Consider the following 7,416-nt stretch of genomic DNA (forward strand, 5'->3'; position numbering starts at 1 on the left):
TACAATAACTACTCTGTTTTCTTCTTGGCACTCATAAATTTACATTGGTCAGTTTCTCCATGTTTATTGCAGAGTCTGTTGCTGATCTATTATTCCCCCATTAACATCAATTCTTCATTACTTCAAGCTTCATCTTTATTTCCTAAGAATTTAAATGTTGGCAAGATGAGTTTCCGAGAGGATTTTGCCAGCAACTCCGATGAGGGCTCAATTCGAAAGCCATTATTATTACCTCCGAAAGGGAAAGACGTAGCGAAGACGAGTTTTCGAGATGATTCAGCTATCTCTGAGGATGGTCTCCGGAAGCCATTGTTACATACTGGAAGTTGGTATCGAATGGGCTCAAGACAGTCCAGCATGATGGAATCATCCGCCCAAATTCTTCGCGAATCCGTCTCCATTTATCTCTGTGTCCTCATTGTAGCCTTAGGCTCCTTTCAATTTGGATTCACTGTATGCATGTCTAACTTTTTCTGTCATGACTCGACACAAAGTTTAAAAAAGTAAATATGTATAAACTAATAATGTAATATAGTGCGGGGATTTAACTTATATATACTGACACTATGTATTTTAACCTTTTTACAGCATGTAATTAACTTATTTTGTTTTTCAAGTTACTAATTTTACTTTTGCAGTTGGGATATACTAATCCTACGCAGTCCGATATCATGAACGACCTCGTACTTTCAATTTCAGAGGTTTTTATTTTCTTTCTTTCCAGTAGTACACATTGTTTTTTTTTGGAACCCATGATAACCCGTAGCCGCTATAACCTCTGCCCGTGAGCAGTCTCTGGTGAGCACTTTGTGCACATTGGGTAAACCCTCCACTCTGTAATAGCCTGCAAACCACACCGAGGATGTAAACCGCACTAGGCAAGCACTATGCTATAGGCTCAACTCGCATTGAGGGTGAATCGATCCCAGGTCATTCGTGTGGATGACCATCCTCCAAACCAACCGAGTCATCCCGAAGGACTACATTGTTGTTATACTCACCATTTTCATTGTTTTTTTTAAAAGGAAATGTACTTAGTATTTTGATAAAATGTTACAATGTTTCAGGGAATTTTAATTTCGCGGTATTGGTGTTATGTTAGAATAATATCTCTTTTTTTCATGAACAGTTTTCCATCTTTGGATCTTTAGCGAATGTGGGTGCAATGGTTGGTGCAATTGCAAGTGGTCAGATATCTGAACACATTGGACGAAAAGGGGTATAAGACTCTGCAAATGGATTTCTTACTAGCCAGCAAGAAGCTTACTAGTACCTTGTTATATGGATTTAGCGTGTATACACTGATCGTTTAAAGAATTTTTACACTATCAATATACTGTTAACCCATCAAAGCAAGTTTAGTAAAAGTTCTTTTATGCTATCATTAGTGTATAGAAGTTAAACGTTTTTTGTATATATTTTTGCTTATTTAATTATACAATTTACTCCCTCCTTTCATATTGAAATGCAGACACTAATGATTGCAGCACTTCCTAATATTAGCGGATGGTTCGCCATTTCAATTGCAAGAGTGAGTGGTTAGTTGCTATATATATGTTACACATTTCAGTTGCACCTCTTTTATAGGAAGTTTACTTGAATATATGCATTTTCCATCATTAACAGGACACATCATTTTTATACATGGGAAGGTTGATGGGAGGTTTTGGCGTGGGCATCATTTCGTATGTGGTAAATGTTGTGTACTTTTGTTTTCTTTTTGTGATAGCTCTAGTTGGAGTGCTTATAACGGAAACCTCCTGCTTACCCAAATTCTTCATGTTTGTTATCTATAGGTTCCTGTATATATATCGGAGATTTAGCCTCAAAACATGAGAGGAGTTCTCGGATCTATTAATAATGTTAGTTTTGTTATGTGCTTTCACTTATAATGGTTCAATATTTTAATGTTTCTTTCTTGGCGTATAGCTTTGCTTAACAGTTGGGATAATGTTGGCATATCTATTGGGTCTTTTTGCAATCTGGAGAGTGCTTGCAGTTATAGGTGAGCAATGTACAAGTTCTTGTTGAAATTCGATCAATTCTAAAGAAATTTTCTCAAGCAGCTGATACTTGTCGACAAATAGATTGCTTTTCCCATGTATTAGTACTAGAATTCATTGGAGACTCTTTATCAAGTAACAGCTTTTGGTGACATTCATCAAGTTCGTATTGTACCATTAACATAAATAGTACCTTATCCAGAATATGTATGCTTTTGAAATAGTACGAGAATAATGGATTAGATGTTCTTTCTTGATGAATGGATCTACACGTATAGCATCCTATCCATTGGAAGTTCGATAGGATACGTATTCATGTGATGTTATGTATTCGCAAGCTAATTGAAGCAATGAGATTATAATATTAATGTTTCTGTCTTTATTTTCTTGACTTGAACATATTGGTTTCAGTCTTTCTAATAATGAAACTTTTTCAACTAATAATTCCCTTCTGCAGGAATGTTGCCATGCATGGTTTTGATACCTGGTCTGTTTTTTATACCAGAATCTCCCCGTTGGTTGGTATGAGTAACAAACTTGGGTTTTTGTCCTGTTTGTTTTTTGGTGTTATGTTATGCTAACATTCCAGAGTGTAATGTTTAGGCTAAAATGGGGAATTTTGAGGATTTTGAAACTTCCTTGCAAGTTCTAAGGGGATTTGACACTGACATATCCTTAGAAATGAATGAGATCAAGGTAAATCAATTGAGCTGGTTATATGTCGGATCTTCAACTATTTTGAACCTTCAATTTGCTCATAAAATGTGTTTGTGCTTGTTTGTTGTTCACAACCTTTGTCCAAAAATCTGTGGGATCATCGAGTAAAAAAGCTACCATCCATTTTTCTGAGCTTAAGAGAAGGCGATACTACTATCCTTTGCTGGTATACTTGTGCATTGTACTTAATGTTTCAAGAGATGGTGGTCTTAAGTAAATATTCTTGAATTCCACTTTCATGAGTTGGTTCTAATATGCAGATAGGTATAGGATTACTCAGTCTCCAGCAACTCAGCGGTATTAATGGTGTCTTAATGTATTCCAGTAGCATCTTCAAATCAGCTGGTCAGTCAGTTTTTTGATTATCTGTGAAGCTGTCAAACTAGAATCATCAAATGATTTGATAACTATGGGTAAATATCCATGGATTGAAATGAAATCCAGAAGAACATGTTAGTGGTGTAGCTCCCTTTTCTTGGAATTGGTGGAAGTGAATGTTAAGAGGGCTTATCGACTAGTACCTTGAAGAACTCTTTTACAACTGTCTTTGTGATGTATTTCACTGAATCACAACTTATTTTTGTGGTGCATACGAAATTTTTCAGCATTTCTTCTATTCCAATCACTTTTGAACTATAACGCTTCTTGCTTTAGCTTGAAGATCTCGGGACAACTCTGGTTGATGTAAATTAATTAAGAAATTAATCTCCTCTCTCTGTTGGTTTACGTATAAGGCATCATACAATCCACATCATGATATGAATGAATCTCCTCACTCGGATGGTTTATGAGTAAAGCTTCCTATATTATGCATCATAGAACTTAGTTGATGACTCTTAAGTACATAACTTTATAAATGTGTGCATCATCTATAATTATATGGTTTATGCTTAATCTCCAAAATCAAATACATTAGAGTTTCGTCTGGACGTGAAAATCTGGCACAAAACTGCACCAAACACACCAGGTAGAAACTATAGACTTGTCAAAAACTAGTGGTGCCCGTCCTACTCTCTGGAGTAATGTTCTTTTTCTTCAATATATACACATAAAAGAAGAACGTGAAAATTGAACGAGTATTTAGGTTCAATAGAGTGAATGATTCAACGTATGGGCTTTAATTGCAATGCTTTCCAAATTAACAGGAGTTTCATCCAGTAAAACTGCAACATTTGGAATCGGGGCTATTCAAGTAAGTCACTCGCGGCATATATAGTTTTCATTGTTGTACAGATATTTTTCTTGAGTATAATAAAAGTACTTCTATAGGTTATTGTTACAGCTGTCGCTGCATCACTGGTGGACAAGGCGGGTCGCAGGGTACTTCTAATTGTATGTCTATGCAGAAATTTGTCATTGATACTAACTACTACTACATATTGAGAAAACAAACAGCAAGAGAGAGAAGGACTTTATATTGACACACATTTTTTCAGATGTCCTCGTCATTAATGACAGTTAGCAGCTTCCTTGTTGCAACTGCATTCTACCTGAAGGTCGGTAACTTCAAATTCACATCCATGAGAATTTATCAAGCAGTTATCCAATTTAACGATATTTCTTGCTTAACGTTACAATACTGCTACACTAATTCTTTTCTACTTGAAACCAGGATTTCGCGTCCAAAAGTTGGCATCCTGCCTTAGGAATATTATCACTAGTTGGACTTGTGGTATAGTTCATGTTTCAACTTCTACTTGTCTCCCCCTTACTGCCCTACGTTTTGCTTCTCCGCCTATTATGTGTGATTTCTGGCATATTTCAGAGCCTTTATCAATGAATTTCCAGGTTTTAGTGATGGCATTTGCTCTAGGATTGGGGTCCATACCTTGGATCATAATGTCTGAGGTACGTTGAAAATAGTTTAATCTTTGTACATTTAACAAAAAATAGAACACGGATCATTAACACCTACCAAAACAAAATTAGCCATCAAAATACGAGAAGTTCAAGCGTTATATGACCTTATAGTTTTCGAAATAATTTGTGCAGATATTGCCAGTGAACATTAAGAGTCTTGGTGGCAGTGTTGCTACACTGGCAAATTGGCTAACATCATGGATTGTTACAATGACAGCCAACTTGCTTTTGAGTTGGAGTGAAGGAGGTGCGCGTATTATAGTTACCCTTCTCTCCTTCTATATATTGTTTGCAAGAATGCTACAAATAACTCGAAAAAATTGTATTATATTGTTTGTAAGAATGCTACAAACAACTCGAAAAAATTGTATTTTTGGCAGGAACATTCATCATCTATACAATGGTATCAGCAACTACAGTTGTTTTTGTTAGGCTTTGGGTCCCTGAAACCAAAGGAAAAACATTTGAAGAAATTCAACGTTCCTTCAGATGATGCAAACGAATTATATGCAATCTAATAGAACGAGTGCTCCAAGGGGTTAATTTCACGTATGGTTACTGAATTTACTGTGTAAGTTCACAAAATTATTTGTTGTTACATTAAAGTAACTGACTTTAGTACCACTATGCTAGTAGAGGAAATGAGTGATTTATAAAAATGGCCGAAGTGGGAGGTGTTGAACTTTTGACCTCACTTGTCCCATGAGCTAATTTCAAATTTAACAAGTTTTGACTTTTGATCTTGAAGGTTTGTCCGTGAAACAAGTGTATTCAAAATGTCCGATTTTCATGGTCATTGGGTGTAATTTCCTGGGTGAAGGAGTGACGTTGAATTTTTTAGCAAACTTGGCAAGTGTATTTTTTATTTTTAGGATACGTACCGATGAAAAGTATTATGGTTGGTACATTTGTTTAAAGGAATACAAAGTATACACAATATATACACTGGTTATTCATATTGTATGTGTATTTAGTATAAGCATACATTGTAAATATATTTTGTAAACTACATCAGCCAAATGCATTGTGTTGTAATTTTCCCTTGTTTAAAAATATTAATTGCACGATTCGTCCTTCAAATGAGTTTGTATTTAATTTTTACTCTTAAAAATCAAATTTATGCATAAGGGGGCATAAATTCTTTAATGAACTACAGGCTTTATTTGGCCCATTAAATAGGCTACTCACTTGGGCAAATGAATCCATTAAGAACACCGTATAGCTAATATATACATTATATTTAAATGTATTTATTATTCATAGCTACACTTTTTAGAAAATTACAATTCTTAATTATATTTTTTATTTTATAGCATATTTTTTTGGTCTCTCTTGCTCGCCTCTCGCTCACTTGTCTCTCACTATATTTTCCGGCAAATCTCTATATATTTACCTTGATTTTGCACCTCGAATACTTTTTGCAGATCTTTGATGTATTTTTATATGGAAAAATTACTTGATTGAGTGTTTTTTAAAAATTAATTATTGATTTTAACGATATTTATTATTTATTATCATTTATAGCAATATGTAGCAATATTATGATAAATCTACACTTGTATTAAAAGTGAATTATGCATACAATATAAATGTATTATAAGTGTTTTAAAATATTTATTATGTTTGTGTAGTAAGAAACTAACATAATGTATTATAAGTCTATTAAAATATGTGATAAATGTATTATCCATCTATAAAACTTGTATTATATATGTTTTATAAATAATTCTCTGCAATATGTATTAAAACTGTATTATAAATGTATTATAAGTGTTCAGTGAAATTATTTTTTTATTGCTGTAAATGGTAAATATTTTCTTAATATTGTATATTTATGTAAGTTTCCTTTTTATATTTCGCTTGTATTTCTGTTTTATGAAGGAGGAAACTTTTGGTAATCACCATATTTTTATATTCCGCCTTGATTGTACAATGTATTTTTGTTGCTTATATTCTTGTATACATCCGTTTATTTCAGTCTTGTATTTCTATATTTCGCTTTACTCAAGCGCAATTGAGTGCACGCATACAATCTATCATGAATGTACTCATTAAAATTGCATGTGTTGATATATATAACTATTAGAGCGAATAAATACAAGTGATATAAACTGATAATAATTGATACGGTAGAGCGAATGAATCAAGTGAAATTGAAGCAAATGAACAGAATCCCCGTATTTTGTTGTTGTTTGTAGGGGTGTCAATGGTTTTCGAAAAATCGACTTAACCGACCAAACTAATTTTTAGGTTTCTATTAATAAAATCGATGGTTTTTATATAAATTTATAACCGTACCGAATAATTAGATAGGTCTTTTATTTTGGCAAAATTAACCGAAAAAATACCGAACCGTACCGAATAATATATATGTAAAATATATCTTATATATCAAATTTAAAAATAATAAAATATTAATTTTTTTGCTTTAGACACAAGATAATGAAAGTGATTACAAGTGACAACATAATTAACATTCAAAGTCCTAACACTAAAACTTTTTATTCTCCTCCGATTAAAATTAAATTAGTTCTAACATCTCAACTCTCGAATAGTAACTAGTAAACTACAAGGTATTCCAACAATCTTGGATAACAAGTTACAAGTTATTAGATATTTTTCCTCTCTTATGGTTTAAATTTCTGTTATTAGATACTTAAATTAAGTAAACTCAGTTCTTGAGTTTCGTGTTGATTGATTCTTTTAGCTTGTGTGATTTAATTATATATTTTGTCTTTGCTTTATATTTTTACCATAATATAATCTGATGAATTTCTATTCTTGTTTTCTTGATTCATCACCTGTTTAACAATAAAAATGATTAGAGATTTTTTGT

The 7,416-nt window shown here is 33.1% G+C and overlaps 1 pseudogene; it reads left to right on the plus strand.

The window, feature by feature from the left end:
* Positions 1-4: 4 nt before the first annotated feature.
* LOC129874057 (sugar transporter ERD6-like 6) lies at positions 5-5,218 on the plus strand (annotated as a pseudogene).
* Positions 5,219-7,416: the final 2,198 nt, after the last annotated feature.

The sequence above is a fragment of the Solanum dulcamara genome, chromosome 11 (genome assembly GCF_947179165.1).
Source record: "Solanum dulcamara chromosome 11, daSolDulc1.2, whole genome shotgun sequence".
In the NCBI taxonomy this organism is placed as follows: domain Eukaryota; kingdom Viridiplantae; phylum Streptophyta; class Magnoliopsida; order Solanales; family Solanaceae; genus Solanum; species Solanum dulcamara.